The sequence below is a fragment of the Triturus cristatus genome, chromosome 2_1 (genome assembly GCF_964204655.1).
Source record: "Triturus cristatus chromosome 2_1, aTriCri1.1, whole genome shotgun sequence".
Taxonomy (NCBI): domain Eukaryota; kingdom Metazoa; phylum Chordata; class Amphibia; order Caudata; family Salamandridae; genus Triturus; species Triturus cristatus.
The window spans coordinates 893,073,175-893,090,844 of NC_140581.1; positions in this window are offsets into that span (position 1 = coordinate 893,073,175).

Genomic DNA, 17,670 nt, shown 5'->3' on the forward strand with positions numbered 1-17,670 from the left:
AGTTGCAAATATTACACTTTAACTTAGAAAATCTGTAAAACAAGATAAAATACCTCCCTCAGAATACATACATTTGAAGTACGGTAGAAGCATAACATTACAACTAAAACATAGTAGACAATATGACAATATCTACAATGGTATAGTACTAATAACAAAATATAGTTTGACCTACCACACTGCACTACATAACAACAAAACACAAACTACTACTAAACAAGCTTGCCAAATAAATAAAAAACCATAACCCACACTAACTATACCCACCCATACCCCAACCCCAAAAACACTAAATAAAAACTTAGGGCCTCATTACGATGTCGGGCGGAAACTTTCCGCCCGACTCTGTTTTGGAATAGGAACCAACCGATTTGCGGTCCGCGGTTCTGTCTGACCTATTACAATGCTACTTAACACTGTTTGGTCGGATTCCCATTGACTTCTATGGGAGCCCGTGTTACGCCCAACAACACAGGCCCTATTAGGAAATGGGGTGTGTGTGTAAAACCCTGCACACTGTCGCAGGCACCCCATTGTGCCTGCCACAAAGTGCTGGATTTTACAAGCGGATCCCCTAGGCACCCCCTCAGACCCAAACTGGTGGCTTCAGGATGAGGGGGGGCCTGCAAGGGGACCCCCAAGGCACTTTCCGACAGCCTTTTCGTGTCGGACAGGCTGACTCGGAAAGGCTGTTGGTAACTGGCATTGTAATTGCTTGGCTGGAAACGCTGTCCGTAGAGCTGTACGATGTGGTTCTGACTCACACAAATTCTCGAGAGCCGGTCAGGCCCAATTCAGGAAGGCCGGGCTGGTTACAATCCAACCGCGAACATCGTAATATGTCGGGCGGATTCTAACCCAACCAAGTCGGTCAGAAGGGTTCCGACATGGTCTAGGGGAATCCGACTGTAGGGAGGAGGTTTTCCGCCCTGCACAGTAATTAGGCCCTTAATGAGTCTCTTACCTTGTCTGCTGAACAGCAGTATAGAAATATATTTATATATCAAGTAGAACAAAATCAATATATAGTAAAAATGCATTCTAAATTCTAAAAATGCAAGAAGAGAATGCACTAAGTATAAAGAATACCTGCATAAAAAAATTATTATATACCATTTCTGTAAAAATGTTCAAAGACACATGCTTAAAACTATGTTAAGAATGCAACACAATTAAAAATGTGCATTAAATAATTAATTAAATAAATACAATACAGAAACAGAACACATGTACAAACATTGACGTACTCCTTAATATTTAAAAACAAAAACAACCACTATACACATCTGTAAACTACAACCCATTTTGGCCAAGGTTTTGGATATGAAAGAGGTAAGATTTACTATTTCCACTTCAATCTAAACCAGATTGTATTTACAATTCAGACTGCAATCTCATTCCCTTTGGGGAAGGTGTTAGAGATGATAGGGGTCAAATTTAATATTCCCTTTCCAATCTAAACCATTTTCTGAAAGATGTTGGACAATGCTAAAAGGTTTAGATTTATTATTCCCACGCCAATCTTAAACGTTTTTGAAAATGTCTTGGACACTAAAAAGGTCAGATTTATTAACGCCTTCCATGCCAAGGATGTAATGGTTACTTCCTCAGCTGCGGCCTCGGCACAGCAGTATGAAATCCCTCTGCTGTGACCAGCAGAGGGATTTCTTTTTTTTCTTTGAGCCTCAGGAGCTGGGGACGAGCTTTCCCAGCTGCCTGAGGCATTTTTTTGTTTCGATGTAGTGATGATCAGCGTGCATGGCATGCCGATGTCATTACACTGAAACCAAACCTGAAATGAGCTGATCAACTATCTTAGCCCTAAGCACATAGGAAAACGGGAGAGGTATCATTGGAAAGGGGAGGTTCTCCCCTTTCCAATGGTACCCTTCTCTAGTGGATTTCCGCTTGGGGATCACCGCAGGAGAGCGATTCACAAGCAAGTATGCACCCACCAGTCACCAGGGAGGGGCGAAGGGCCCCTTGAGCAAGGGCATTTGCACCCCCTTTACATTTGGGCAAAGATCAGTCTTTATGCCCCCCCCGGGGGACAGATGGGGGCAGTAGCCCCCAATCTTCCCCCTGAAGGGGCTGAAAGTACATTAGACTCCAGGAATTTTTTTGTGCACATATTTCGGGGTGGGGGCTGCCCTAAATGTGCATTATAATGCCCCTACCCCTCTGAAATATTGGCACAGTCTGCATGCCCCCTGGGGAGCAGATGGGGGCAATAGACCCCAATCTTCCCCCTCGGAAGGACAAAAAGTACACTAGACACCAGGGGTTATTTTTTGTGCACAAAACGTAGGGTTGGGGGCTGCTCTAAACTGGCATTATAATGCCCATCCCCTTCCAAATATTGACACAGTCTAGTCTTTATGCTCATCCCCGGGCATCTGATCTGCCCACCGGTGGGGCAGAAAGCCCACTAGACGCCAACCATTTTTTTTTTATCTAAAAAAGAGGTGGGGGCTGGTGATCCCAAACAGAAATGTGATGAAAATGTGATTTATTTAGCAAACGTTTATGTTTGCAGAGGATTCACGTCGGGGGGTCCACGCAAGCCACACCTCCCTGGACTTCCCTGGAAGTTGGGTTTTCAGAAATGTATGGTTGGGTAGGTTTCCCTAGATGGATGCCAAGCCCAGGAACAAAAACCCAGGTGCCCCCCTCTTGCAAAACCAGGTTGTTTTGTGATAGATAATTTTGATGTCTCCACAATACGTTTTGGGCCCCTCACAGTCGCGGTCACTTGGCCCATCCATTTAAGTGAGGTACCATTTTGATCAGGAGACCTGGGGGAACACTAAGTGGTAGGAAATCTGTGTCGGCCCAATGAACCCACAACTTTCCCACACAGAAATATGAGGAAAATGTAATTTCTTTAGCAAAATATGAGGTTTGCAGGTGATTCTAGGTAAGAAAACTTACCTAGGGATCCATGCATGCCACACCTCCCTGGACTCCTCTGGGTGTCTAATTTTCAGAAATGTCTCGGTTTGGTAGGGTTTCCTAAATGGCCGTCAAGTCTGGGACCAAAAGCACAAGTGACTCCCTCCCAAAGCCATGTATTTTTGTGATCGATAATTTTGAAGTCGCCACAGTATGTTTTGGGCCATATTCTGTCACAGGCATGTGATAAGTAGACCTCCCAGGACCTGAGATCATTCCACTCTTAGGCCACTCAGTACAAACCCAGAGCTTAGGTGAGAGACAAAGATGTAGTAACACCTTTGTAGATTTATTGAGAAAACTAAGGAACAGTCTTATCTTAAGGACACAGTATAACTGCACAAGGGTGTTCAGAACACAAGTAAAACAATTAACAGTTCAGGTAGCCACTTCCACAGGTCTCCTTTCTTCAGGTAGCTTCCTTTCAGCTCCTTGGTGGTTACCTGGTTGGCTTGGTGTCCCCAGGAGAAAGCTAAGAAACACAAAACAACCACCGGTCAGTCTTACCGCTTATTTTATATATATATTGTGCTGACCCTTCTCCTGAATAGGCTATCACCGTGGTCTGTGAGGGAACAGGGATGTCACGTGGAGGAGCAGTCCTAAATAGTGCCCGACTTACATAGGCCGTCCCCTCTTGTCTTCCCTCCCAGCCAACCTTCTCCAGAATTGAATAAAGGGCACTTGCCTGAAGCTACGGTTCTCCGGTACCGTAGTGTGCGGTATCTCAGCATCCTGCTTCATCTGGGGATGTCCGGATACAGAGGCAGTGTTTGTTGGGGAAACCTCCCTTTTTGATTCTTCCTCTCCAAGGCTCCACCGGGTCCTTTCACCTAACGGCTCTCCTGACTGGCATTGGTCCCGGCCTTTCGCCGCTCCGCTGCTTTCCTCCCAGCTCTCCACTCGGCTCTCCGCTGAATTCGTGCCCTTCTCCCCTTGTGTCGGTGTCCAGCCCCCTTTTCCTAAGGCGCATGACGTCAGTCCTGCGACGGCCGACATGTCTGTCCCGCTAACCTCCTCTTCCTGCTGTTCCGTCCCAGGCGCCATCTTGAAGGGCACGGAGGTCCCGTCCTCTGAGAGGTCCGTATTACAAGGCACTTGGCCCACCCATACAAGTGAGGTACCTTTTTTATCAGGAGACTTGGCAGAATGCTGGATTGTTGGAATTATATGGCTCCCCACTGATTCCAGAACTTTCCAAGAGAGATATATGAGGAAATGGTTTTTTTTCAACGTTTGAGGTTTGCAAGGGATTCTGGTTAACAGAACCTGGTGAGGTCCACACAAGTCACCCCTTGCTGGATTCCCCTGGGTGTCTAGTTTTAAACAATGTATAGGTTTGCTAGGTTTCCCTAAGTGCCGGCTGAGCTAGGGTCCAAAATACACAGCTAGGCACATTGCGAAAAAAGTGTCAGTTTTCAGTGGAATAAATTATGTGTCCACATTGTGTTTTGGGCCTTTTCCTGTTGTTATCACAAAGCCTACCCACACAAGTGAAGTACCACTTTTATCGTAAACCATAGGGAAATGCTGGGTGGGTGGAAGTTTGTGGCTCCCCGCAGCTTTCAGAACTTTTCATCACAGAAATGTAAGGAAAATGTGTTTTTTTCAAAGTTTGAGGTTTGCAAGGGATTCTGGGTAACAGAACCTGGTGAGAGCCACACAAGTCAACCCATCTTGGAATCCCCTGGGTGTCTAGTTTTGAAACATTTACAGGTTTGTTAGGTTTCTCTAGGTACCAGTTGAGCTAGGCCCCAAAATGCACAGCTAGGCACATTGCAAAAAAAGGGTCAGTTTTCTGTGGAAAACTGTGATGTGTCCGAGTTGCGTTTTGGGCCCTTTCCTCTCGCAGCACTTGACCTCCCACACAAGTGAGGTACCATTTGTATCGGGAGACTTTGGGGAATGTTGGGCGAGTGGAAGTTTGTGGCTCCCCACAGATTAGAGAACTTTCCATCATAGAAATTTGAGGAAAATATGTTTTCTTTAATAAAGTTTGATTTTTGCAAGGGACTCTGGGTAACAGAACCTGGTGAGAGCCCCACAAGTCACACCATCCTGGATTCCCCTGGGTGTCTAGTTTAAAACAATATACAGGTTTGCTAGGTTCCCTAGGTGCCGGCTGAGCTAGGGTCCAAAATCCACAGCTAGACACATTGCAAAAAAAAGGGTCAGTTTTCCGTGGAAAAATGTGATGTGTCCACATTGCATTTTGGGCCATTTCCTGTTGAGGTCATTAGGCCTACCCACACAAGTGAGGTACAGTTTTTAGCGGGAGACTTGAGGAAATGCTGGGTGGGTGGAATTTTGTGGCTCCCCACAGATTCCAGAACATTCCATTACAGAAATGTGAGGAAAATCTGTTTTTTATTTATATATTATGAGGTTTGCAAGGGATTCTGGGTAACAGAACCCAGTGAGAGCCACACAAGTCACCCCATCCTGGATACCTCTGGGTGTCTAATTTAAAAAAAATTACAGGTTTGCTAGGTTTTTCCAGGTGCCGGCTGTACTTGGGCTCAAAATCCACACCTAGGCACATTGCAAAAAAGGGTCAGTTTCAGTTGAAAACTGTGATGTGTCCATGCTGCATTTTGACCCACTTCCTGTCACGGGCAATAGGCCTATCCACACAAGTGAGGTACCATGTTTATTGGGAGACTTAGGGTAATACAGAATAGTAGAACAAGTTTTATTACCAGTTGTCTTTCGATGCATTTCTGCCTTCCAAATGTGAGATGGTGTGTAAAAAAGAAGACATTTTGAAAAATGTCCACTAATTGAGATGCTAGTATGGCTACCCACAAATTCAGAGATGCGAAATGACCATTGCTTCTAAACTCCATGGGCTGTATTACAAGAAGTGCCACAGGGGTGCAACAGGCGTTTACGCCCGCTTTGCGCGCCCCGAGGGCGCTTTGGCTTTATAGAAGGGGACGCAGACGTTTGTGCGTCCCCTTCTATAATACCAATAGCGCTGGCGCACTTAAAGCGCCAGCGCTATCATCCGAGGGAGTTCCCTCATTTGCAAATGGGCATGCCCTATTCAAATGAGGGAATTCCTTTGACTCTGCGTCCGAGCAATATTACAGACCAGGTTGCAGAGTCAATGAAGCCCTCAGGAGGAGCACTGACAGAGTGCCATCTGAAAGGTGGCACACTGTCAGTGCGCCTCCTGACAGCAGCCCTTTGCAGGGGGTAAAGGGGGTCCCATGGACCCCCAGACATCCCCTTGCAGGCAAGTGCAGTCACTGACTGCACCCACCTGCGAGGGGATCTCTAAACTTCTTTGAAAGTGCAGGCGGCTGCTGCCTGCACTGTGAAAATGCTTCAGAGCCGTTCTGTATTTCCCTTATTTGTGCTGCCCCCAGGGCAGCGCGAGTTCGTGGCTGCTCTGGGGGCAGCGCACACACCATAATAGGGTGCTTTGTGATTGTTTCCGCCCGGCACACCTTTTAAAAGGTGCTCCGAGAGCAAACAATTACAATGCATAATAAGTTCCCATATCTCGTTCCCATTTCAGAGATAAATAGGTTTCCTTGATACCTATTTTTCACTCTTTTACCAAATTAATTGCTGTATACCCAGTACACATTGAAAAACCATTGTAAGGTGCAGCATAGTTATTAGCTCTGGGAAAACTTTGGCTCTTGGTGAACCTACAACCCCAATATATCCCCACAAACATAAGGGTCCCACGGACGTAACAGTGTATTGCTTTCATAAAGCTAGCATAGTTAGAAGAAGTTACAGGTCAAAATGTAGGCACAAATGGCTGTTTATTTCAACTCAATTTCATTATTTTTTTATTTAAACTGTTACTTTCTATAGGAAAACCTTGAAGGATCTATGCAAATCACCCCTTGCTAAATTCAGAATGTTGTTTTCTTTTCAGAAATGCATAGCTTTTCGGGATCCATTATTGGTTTTACACCCATTTCTACCACTAAATGGAAGGAGGTTGAAAGCACAAAAAATAGAGAAAAAAGGCTATGTCCCATTAAAATGCCAAAACTGTGTAGAAAAGTTTTGTTTTCTGACAAAAGTCTGTGTGTTCCTGAAAGCTGGGAAGATAGTGATTTCAGCACCACAAACCCTTCATTGATACCATTTGCAGGGAAAAAGCAGACGCTGTCTTCTGCATCACTTTTTCCCCATTTTTCCCCAAAACCCCAGATTTTGCTGTATTTTGCCCAATTTCTCGGTCCCCTCCAAGGGAATCAACAAACCCTGGGTACCTTTAGAATCCTCAGGATGTTGGAAGAAAAGGGCATAGATTTGGTGTGAATAAAGTTATGGGGGCCTAGGCGTGAACTACCCCACATAGTCAAAAAAGGGGTGGCACGTGGGAGGGGGAGGCCTGGCTGTGAAAGGGTGCATCCCTCAGCACTATACCAAATTTTAATAAATCATTAAAAACAATTAAAAAAAATGTTAATTATAATAAATACGTACAATTTAGATAAATGCTCTGAGAATGAAATATAACATATTATAAAATCAAATATAAACAATATCCTCAACATTAAAAAAAATAATAATAATCAATCGTAAAAAATGAAATATTTTCAACAATGAAACCAAACACTTGGGGCCCTATTACTATGGTGGTCGGACGAGTGTCCAACCATCATCGTTTTGAAAACATCCATGCACCGTGTGCCAGGCACCATGTTGTGCCTGGCACATGGTGCATGAATGTTTGGGGGGACCACATGTGTCCCTTTGGCCACCAAGTGGAGGCCCTAGGGGGATAGGGTCCCTGCCTAGGGTCACCAAAGACCCTTTCCGACAGAGTTTTCATGGTGATGGGACCACCATGAAAAGGCTGTCTAAAGCTGACATCCTAAGACTCCACAGGCTCTGCCTTGATTGTAGGGATTAGGCTCCGGCTGCCACCACGACAGGCTCCTTGAGCCTGTCGGAGGTGGTGGTCTGTCCCCATGTCCGTTGTCAGGCGAAGTGACAGCATTTTGATGGTGGTCCGCCGGACATCATAATCAGGCCCATAGTATTAATATATATATTTGGTCTATGCACGAGCTGGCAGAATATAAGGTGGGTCTGAGAGATGTTTTAGATACATCTCAGAGAGGAGCTTTGCTACCCTGGTTAGAATATGTAAAACAGTCCTTATACTCTATGAATCTACATGAGCATTGGTTGTCCCCTAATACTATTCCATCTTCTGCAAATAGGTCATCTATTGGGAGCATGAAGAGGTTAAATTCTCCAAATAGGTAGGCTAAGGCGAAATGATTGAATGTTTCATAGGATTCAAGCCGACCTCGAACTTTGGTCCGCAGTTATGGAAGCCCTTCGTCTAGTTACTCCTGGTGGAAGACTATAGAATATTCAAGAGATTGCTGAGAACTTACGTTTTGTTGATTGGTGGTACGGCTGAGTGTTTTCTTTTTTATGCGTGTGGTCCTGGTGTCTTCATATATGTCAAGAATTTGGGATTTGGAGCGCATAAAGGTCCAGCATATATGCTCCGATTAGCTAATCAAGATCACAGGGGTATGTAGTTCCTGGTAATGACCTTAAAAACACAGCAGTTTGGAATGGGGCAGCTGCACTACTTCTCTTGGAACTTTCAGCTGCCTTCAACACATTTTATCATGATGCTGTAATCCAAAGACTCCATTACGCCGGCATAAAGGGGACTGCTCTTGACTCAATCACATCCTACCTTCAAAACAGAACAAATGTCATCTATACTCCTTCTTTCTCATCCAAACCGTACTTCACAAAAGCAGGGGTCCCTCAAAGCTCTATCATCTCAACCATGCTTTTCAACATTTACATGAAGTCATTACCATCAATGATCAATGAATTTCAACTCACATGCTAAAACTATGCAGATAACACACAAATGCATCTTAAATAAATTGGAAAGGACCAAGTCATTGGAAAACTTAAAACTCTTCAGTTGCCTCTGAGCTGTTGACCAGTGGATGAAATGGAGCCATCCCAAAGCGAATTCGCCTAAAACTAAAATACTCACAAGTGGCGATTGGAAAACTTATGACTCACTTTGCTCCTGGCCAGCCTAGTCTGGGACCACATGCTAAAGTATACAAGGAAGCAAAAAATCTTGGAATTATCATGGACTCCAATCTATCAATGCATGCCTAAGTGGATAAGTGAATGAGATCAAGCTTCATTACTATGAAAACTCTGTGATGCATCTTCCCTCAGTTTCGATTTCTGCACAATGTCCAAGCTACTATGTCTCATATACTGTCTAAACTTGATTACGCCAATGACCTCTACCACCGATCATCTTTATGCCATACTACTCCTACATGTAAAGCCACAAGTCCACATCTCCCCTGCCTTGAGGGCCCTTCATTGGTTATCGGTTGCCAGAAGATTCACCTGCAAGCTGCTTTGTATCACCCACAAAGCAATGCATGGAACAGGACCACATTTCTTCAGGAATAAAATCATCAAATACATACAACAATGAAACCTCCACACCATATTTGCACCCTGTCGCAAATCCCCAGCATACAATATATGAAACATGGGTGTTACATCTTCCTCTGTTCAAGCAGCCAAACTATGGAATTTATTTCCTCCAAACATCAGATCCACAGTCAAGAGTTGGCTCTTTTGTGCATGGCCACCATACTCAAACCAAAAATGTACAGTATATGCTTGTGTATGTTAACAGGTATAATTTTATTATATGTACGTGTTTAAATATGTGCATTTCTTTGTACCAATATATATACTACTTATGGTTAATAACTATATATAGCTTCATTACTAATAATTACCTACTTGTGGTCCCCAGTAGGTAGTTATAGTAAGGACCTAGTATCCATAGGAAAAGCATTTTTTCTTTTCCCAATAACTTTGGCGCCGGTTGACAAATCTTCGCAAAATTTTCAAAACTCGTGGGGTGCTCCGGTCAGCTCCTATCTTGAAAGTTTCAGGGTGATTCAGCAAGCAGGGGTCGAGAAAAAAGGGGGGCCCCAAACCGTGTTTTCTCCATGTTATTTTCCATAGGAAGCTTTAGACTAACCCTGGGCGTTATACTACGCTTTGCCCACGTAGTGTACGTAGCGCTGCCTGCTTTGCAGTTTTCGAAGGAGGCGAAGCAGGCAGCGCTACGCACACGTCAGGGCGAAGCGTAGATGCCTGCCACCCGCCTCCCGCCCACCCTCCTTTTAAAATAATATAATGCATGATAAAATAATTAAATGTAAAGACTTACCTGCAGCGCGGCGTCTCCGGGGCTCCCTCTTCCTCATTTCCAACTTCTTGTGACAAATGCGCATGCGCGGACGCCCGCGCATGTGCATTTCTCGTGAGAAATGCGTATGCGCGGGCGCCCGCGCATGCGCATTTGTCACAAGAAGATGAAAACAAGGAAGAGGGAGCCCCAGAGACGCCGCGCTGCAGTTAAGTCTTTACATTTAATTATTTTATCATGCATTATATTATTTTAAAAGGAGGGTGGGCGGGAGGCGGGCGGCGCGTAGTGGGGCTACGCGGAGCGCGCGAGTGTGCGTAGATTTGGGCACACTACGCGCTGCTCCACGTAGCCCCACTACGCCCACTACGCCCAGGCCTGCTTTAGACACGGCTACAGCCCGAACTGCTGAACGGAATTACAACAAATTTGGCAAAAAGGTAGCCCTTGTTTCAGAAAGAACTCTTTTTGTCAAATGGTGTAAATACGTTCAGTAGTTCCTGAGAAATTAAAAAAAAGGGGTCGGAAAATCATTTTCCCATAGGAAACTTTAGACTATACTTGAGAGTCGGTGATTGTGAGACTGGCTCTATAGATAAGTGTGTACTTGTATCAGTGATTGTAGAAGAGAGTAAGTATGCGTTAGCATCTGTATGAATAAGTGAGGTGGTGTGTGTATAAGTGTATAGGTGAGTAAATGGAAGTGTGATTTATTCTTTGCATGACTGACTAGCTCTGTGAATAACTCTGGATGAGTGGTGGTGTGTGAGTGTCTGTGTAGGTGTATGAGTGCATATGATAGTGTTGTATTGATCAGTGACTGCATGTATTGAGTGGTTGTATGGGTGAATGAGTGGATGTGTGTGTAGACCTAAGAATCAATGAGTGCGTATGTATTAACTGGTATTGGTGTGTCTATGGTTTCAAAAATGGTAGTCTGCATTTTAGAGTGGGTGTATCAAAGGTTATATTAGGGTGTGAGGAGGTGCATCAGATTATCACATGGATGATGTCATCAGTGATGTCATTTGAGATGTCATCAGTGATGTCACTGACCATGTCATGAATGATGTAATATGTGACGTCATCAGCAGTGCATTGCAGGGGCACGAGTTATAGTTTTGCACAAGTGAAATGTCCAACTAAGTATAACGTCCCTGAAACCTATGGTTTTTTTCAGTGAATTTGTAAGGTTATTTAAATGCTAATTTCTAACTATAACGTACCTGCAACCTATGTTTTTTGTGTGTGAATTTCTATGTTTTTTTAAATGCTAATTTCTAACTATAACGTACCTGAAACCTATGGCTTTTTCAGTGAATTTCAATGGTTTTTTAAATGCTAATTTCTAATTATAACATCCCTGAAACCTATGGTTTTTCCAGTGAATTTCAAAGGTTATTTAAATGATGTTATATGTTAAAAATATTTTTACATTAGTTTTTATTTGTTGTAAAAGTAATATAATGTTTTGTTTTTTATAAAATATATATATATATCTATATATCTATATATATATTCATTGAAAAAACCATAGGTTTCAGGGGTGTTATAGTTAGCTGGACTTTTCACTTGTACAAAACCATTGAAATTGCCCCGTTATAGTTAGTTCAGCTAACTATAACTCGCGCGCCCGCAATGCACTGCTGATGACGTCACATATTACATCACTCATGACATGGTCAGTGACATCACTCATGACATCACTGATGACATCTCAAATGACATCACTGATGACATCACTGATGACATCATCCTTGTGATAGAGTGGCAGACCTCCTCTCACCCTAATATAACCTTTGATACCCACATTCAAAAATAGAGACTAAAATTTTCAAAACAATGGACATACCAATACCAGTTACAACAACCTCTTCAGTAATTCTAAGATCCACATACACATCCACTCATTCACCAACAGTCCAATACAGTCACTCATACATGTACTCACTCATCATATGTACACATATTCAATGGTTTTGTACAAGTGAAAAGTCCAGCTAACTATAACACCCCTGAAACCTATGGTTCTTTCAGTGAATTTCTGAGGTTTTTTAAATGCTAATTCCTAACTATAACGTGCCTGAAACCTATGGTTTTTTCTGTTAATTTCAAAGGTTTTTTAAATGCTAATTTCTAACTATGCCTACAGAGATAGGACATGTGAAGAAAGAAGAAAAAATGCACAGAAAGAAACAAAAGAAGTGCAGAAAGATGCAACAGAAGTCCTCAAATACGAAGATAAGTGCAGGAAGAAGGATAACGTGCAGAAAGAACAAAAAGAAGAGCAGAAAGAAGCCTTGTTGCAAAATCATCCTGTACCCTCAACTTTTTCAGACGGATACTGGTGGTAACTGAGTCTGACTAACCAGTCCTAGAGCCAGTGCTATGTTAAAAGACACTTAGAATACAGTGAAAACACCTACATACACTAGGGAACATTATGCGTTGGGGTCCCCCTGTGATTAGCCTTACCTCCTCTATAAGCCCCTAGTATATAATAGGGCATGGGGATTAAAACTACCTCTTAAAACAGGCCACAGGGCGTTTTTGCACACGTTAACTCAGGCCCCGTCCCCTCCTTTCACCATTGTGTAAACACGCCCTGTGTCCGTTTTTAGTTGGGAGATTAAGTTCATTTGAGTCCTGAGGGTCCCTAGGGTCCAACTAGCCCACTAGGTACCTCCAGTAAGTGCCACAGAGCTGCGTTGCAGAGAGGTGTAAAAAGTGACACGGCCTGGACCACCTCTCTGCAATGCAGATCAGTGGCGCTTACTGGAAGCACTTGGTGGGCTAGTTAGCCCCCAGGGGCCCTCAGTATTGAAGGGAAATTATATCCCCAATTTAAAACGTGCCATGGTGCGTGTTTACACACGTCACCTCAGGCCCCGTCCCCTCCCTTCACCACTGTGTAAACGCGCCCTGTGGCTGTTCTAAGTTGAGAGATTAAGTCCCCTTGAATCCTAAGGGTCCCTAGGGTCACACTAGACCACTAGGTACCTCCAGTAAGCGCCACAGAGCTGCGTTGCAGAGAGGTGTAAAAAGGGGCTTGGCCTCAGAACACCTGTCTGCAGCGCAGCTCCCTGGCGCATACTGGAGATGCCTGTTGGGGGCGCGTTTGCAGAGTGCTGCATGGAGGGGGCATGGCCTCCGGCAAGATGCCAGTCTTTTATTTATTTTATTTTTTTAAGAAGGGGGGCTGTGTGGTTCCCCTTCTCATTCTAATTTATTGGCCCTGATGACCCCATCCCCCAGGGCCTGTCTCCTAATTATATTTTTTTGACCCCAATCCCCAGGGCCGGCCACTGTTTTTTATTATTTTTTAAAAATATATATTTATAGACACACCTAGGACATGCTGGACAAACCATACGTACCTATGACCATGACGATTTGCGTGATATTCATTAAAAGGCGACTATGCATGCAATTAATCCACGTGGAATGTATTTACACCACTAGTGAAGCTCTGACATGTCTGATGCTCTACCGTGCCTAATCCCGGTAGACACCCTTGTCGTTTATTTATACAAACATGGGTAGCTATTGATGGGCACATTTAATACACATGCACACCAAGCCATTCAAAGGGGATTCGACAAAAATTCGACCAAAACTATGCAAGAAACCCCCCTCACAGTTAATAAAACACACATCCACTGCCGGATGTGTAATACTTTTTATTTTACTCTCTGGAAAGGGGACGAACATCACTTGCGAGTCACAGCACGCTCCTGACAGAGCCCAATGCTGTGTTACACCCACCATTGCCTGCCGAGTGCCACACACCTCTGTATTGTATTCCACTAGCTAGTGCATATGCTATGACACTCTCTAGCCCATGTGCACTGTAACACCACCCCGTGAAAATGTCATGCCACACTTGTCTTCGCACGGGTTATATTGCCCCATCTAACGTGCCTTCCTCGATGCCTATGTTATAACGCACAGTGCTATGCCATACATATTACAATTTGGGATCCATATCTTTGTCACAGTGCATATGCAACGTTACACTCCCCAGCACATATTTTACAACTTTAGAGACTAGTTAGGTTACACAACACTGCCCTGTGCATATTACACTCCAAGGCGCATATCGCATAGCACGCGCTAGTGCCTGTGCTATCTCGCGCTCTCCAATGAATCTGTCATTGCGCACAATGTATTGCATATTATATTTCACGCCTGGTTCATCTTATATCACACTTTTTGGTGCATAGTTTATACCATACACTATATCTAGTTTTCATTTTCAATCGTGCTCTCAGGACTATGTTCTATATAACACTGTGTTCACCTACCCTTTTCACGGGCATTACATTTTGCGATAGGGGGTGGAGGGTCAGGGGGTGTTTTTGCCAAGTGAGCCCGGAGTCACAGTCACTAACGTCTTCTTCTTCCTGAAAAAAAGTGAGATTATGCTGCATACTTGTTCATATTTTAAGTAGTTTGTACAGACAAAATGTTTTAAAAACAATAAAGTTTCTAATACCCGCCTTCTCTGAACAGTTAGCTTGCTGCCCCATCCCCCTCCTCCCTATCCTCTGTTGTGTGAATCCATGGACTAGCCTCCTCCCTCCTGCCATGCATGGTCTGATGTGCTGCCACTGCCCTCAATTTAGTATGATGTACCAGTCCACTCCTCCTGCCCTCCATTGCCCAATTCTATGCCCCATCATTGACCTCCTGCTTAAACTCTGTGCTTAGCTTGCTGCCCCTATTCTCCTTCCCCCTGCCCTCCGATGTCTTTGTGCATGCCCCTGCTCCATCCTTTTTGCCCACCATGTCCCATGGACCTGCCACTCCTATCTACTCTGAGTGTTCTGTTGAGCTGCCACTCCCCTCCCACCTGCCTAGCATTGTCAGATGACTGTAACCTGTCCCTGCCACCTCCACCCTGCCTGTCCACATGCCATGCCTCTATCCTCTTGCTCCTGTCCTACATGGTCCATTGTACTGCCACACCCTTCTGCCCTCCCTGGTCTGTTGTGCTTCAACTGCTCCTCCTGCCTGCCCCGTGTGGTCTGTTGTGAGGCCCCTTCCCCTGAACTTTCTTGTCTGTGCACAGGTCCTGACCCTCCCTTCTATCCTCCATCGTCCTTTGTGCATGCCCCTGCACCCTCCTTCTTGCCCATCATAGCCATTGTGCTGCCACTAACCCTCCCACTTGCCATGCATGGTCTTCAGTGCTGCCATGGCCCCTCCCACCTTCCCTGTGTGGTCAGTTAGCTGCCCCTGACCCCCTCCCACCTTCCCTCCATGGTCTGTGTGTATGCCATCACAGTCTCACTGTTGCTCTTCATGTTGTGTCTTGCTTCTAGTGCCCATCCTGCCTGACCTCCATGGCTATCTTGCTGCTCCTGCCCTGCCCCCTTGCCCCCAGCCCTCTGTTTACATGTGCAGACCCCTACTCCCTCCCTCCTGGCTTGTCTGTTCCATTGTAATGCCCCTGATCCGTCCCTCCTGCCCTTTATGGTCTGTTATGCTGCAGCCTTCTCTCCTGTCTGTCCATTATGGTCAGCTAGCTACCATTGCCTCTTGCCCCTCTGTTCTCTGTTGTCCATGTGCATGGTCCTGTCCCCTCCCTCTTGCTTTCTATGGATTGTTGTGCTGCACTCCCGTCCTGCATGCCCTGTGTGGTGTATTGTGCTGCTGCAAACCCTGATGCCTGCCCTGCAGGGTCAGTTTGGGGCACCTCTCCATGTCTCTCCTGTCCTCTGTTATCCAAGTCCATGTCCCTATCCCATTTCCTTCCATGATCCAATGTACCATACTTGCGAACATTTTGAACTTGGTAAGAGGGAGATTTTGAAAAAAAACTGGGGTATTGATTTTCCCCTTTGAGTTACATTGAAAAAGAGGATATTGTAGACAGGAGACAGATCAAATAAAGCCCATTTGAGCTTAAAAACATTGGACGTTTCCTGGCTGAATCGGGTCTGTTGGCATGTATGGTTGTACTACCATTGCCTCTTCCTTCTGCCCACAATGGTCTATTACATTGCCACAGCCTTGAAGGAGGGTAGATTTTGTATCACAGGGGGCCCCTGGCCCGTTCTGTCCACACCTGAAGTATGAGACCCTTGTCCTTGCCCTGCCAGCCGCATTTGTAGGCCGTATTAAATTGACCAGCGGGTCCTGTGTTGCTATATAATTATCCTGAGACATCCTTACCACTCAGCCAGCATAAAACCCCTGTGTAGGCCCTTCTGTTCAATATGTAGGCCTCTTTGTTAAATTGACCATAGCTCTGCAATTTTAGTGTATAGCAGTCTGAAGGCAGGTCTGCGAGGCCTTCTGCTCCAAACTAGTAGCCCCCACCCTACCCGAGTGCTCCGTGCTCGGTATCAAAGTTCAACATCCCCCTGAAGCTGTCGACATACAGTAGGCTGCATCCTGGACTGGTACTTGCTTCCTGGGCAGGTTTCCCGCTTTTAAGGAAGTGGCAACCGCAGAGCGTCAAGTTAGGAGAACTGAGGAGATTTTATACATGAATATATTGAATTCCTGTACAATACCCATTATTTTCTGCTTGCTCTATGGAACTTACGATAAGCGATTGGCCTGAGAGACTGACCTTTTCACCCAGTCCATTGTCAGCATTAAGTGGGTAAATGACGAAATGTCTGGTAAAATCTGCAGACGAAGCTTTTGGGTAGCATACGTAGGTAGATGTAGCGTGCAAAGGAGCCCACAAAATGATATAAAAAGGGAGCACCCACAGATATCGACGGACAACCTCGCCGTCTGTATGTAGGTTAACAGGCTGTGCAGGTTTTCCCCAAGAACTGGGAGCTCTTGTCTTCCTTTGCTTAAAATGTCTTGCTCTGCTTTGCTTGAAGTATCTTATTCTATTTTACCTATATGAAATGTCATGTTATGTTTAACCATTGTTCTCTTTACTTTTGCATTTAAAAGATGTTGTATTGTAATTGCAGGAATGCTTGCTCTAAGAGTAAATGTGAGTGTCCCTAGGTAACATTTTCCTTGGTGTAACTTGTTTCTCATGATGCATTTATAGATGTGTTTTCTCTCTCTCTCTGTCAGTCCATTAATTGAGATACAGAGAATATCATGACAGCTGTATGATTATCTGGATTCTGTATTTTGTACTTTATGTCTCTATTCTGCGGTTTCTTTGAAGTTGCATCTTCTCATTAAACTGCCATTGTATTCTGCCTCCAATTCCATGTCTCATATGTCTGTTTTCTTCATTTTTGGAGCAAGCGTTCCTAGGCACCCCGGCTCAAATTAAGGTGCCCCTTTTGTCCCTGACTCACTCTCCTGCTCAGTTCTGTGGTGGCTCCCGGGGCTCTGGGGACCGCCCCTAGCTTCCTTGACCCGTAATAGATCTTCCCTCCAACAGCCTCTCTTGCAAGTCCTGTATTGTTGGTTTGTTGCCCCTGCCCCCCTTTCCACTGCCCTCCATAGTCTGTTGTGCTTCCACGGCCCTTCCTGCCTGCTCAGTATGGTTAAATTGTTGCCTTTGCACCCTCCTACCTGCCTTCAAT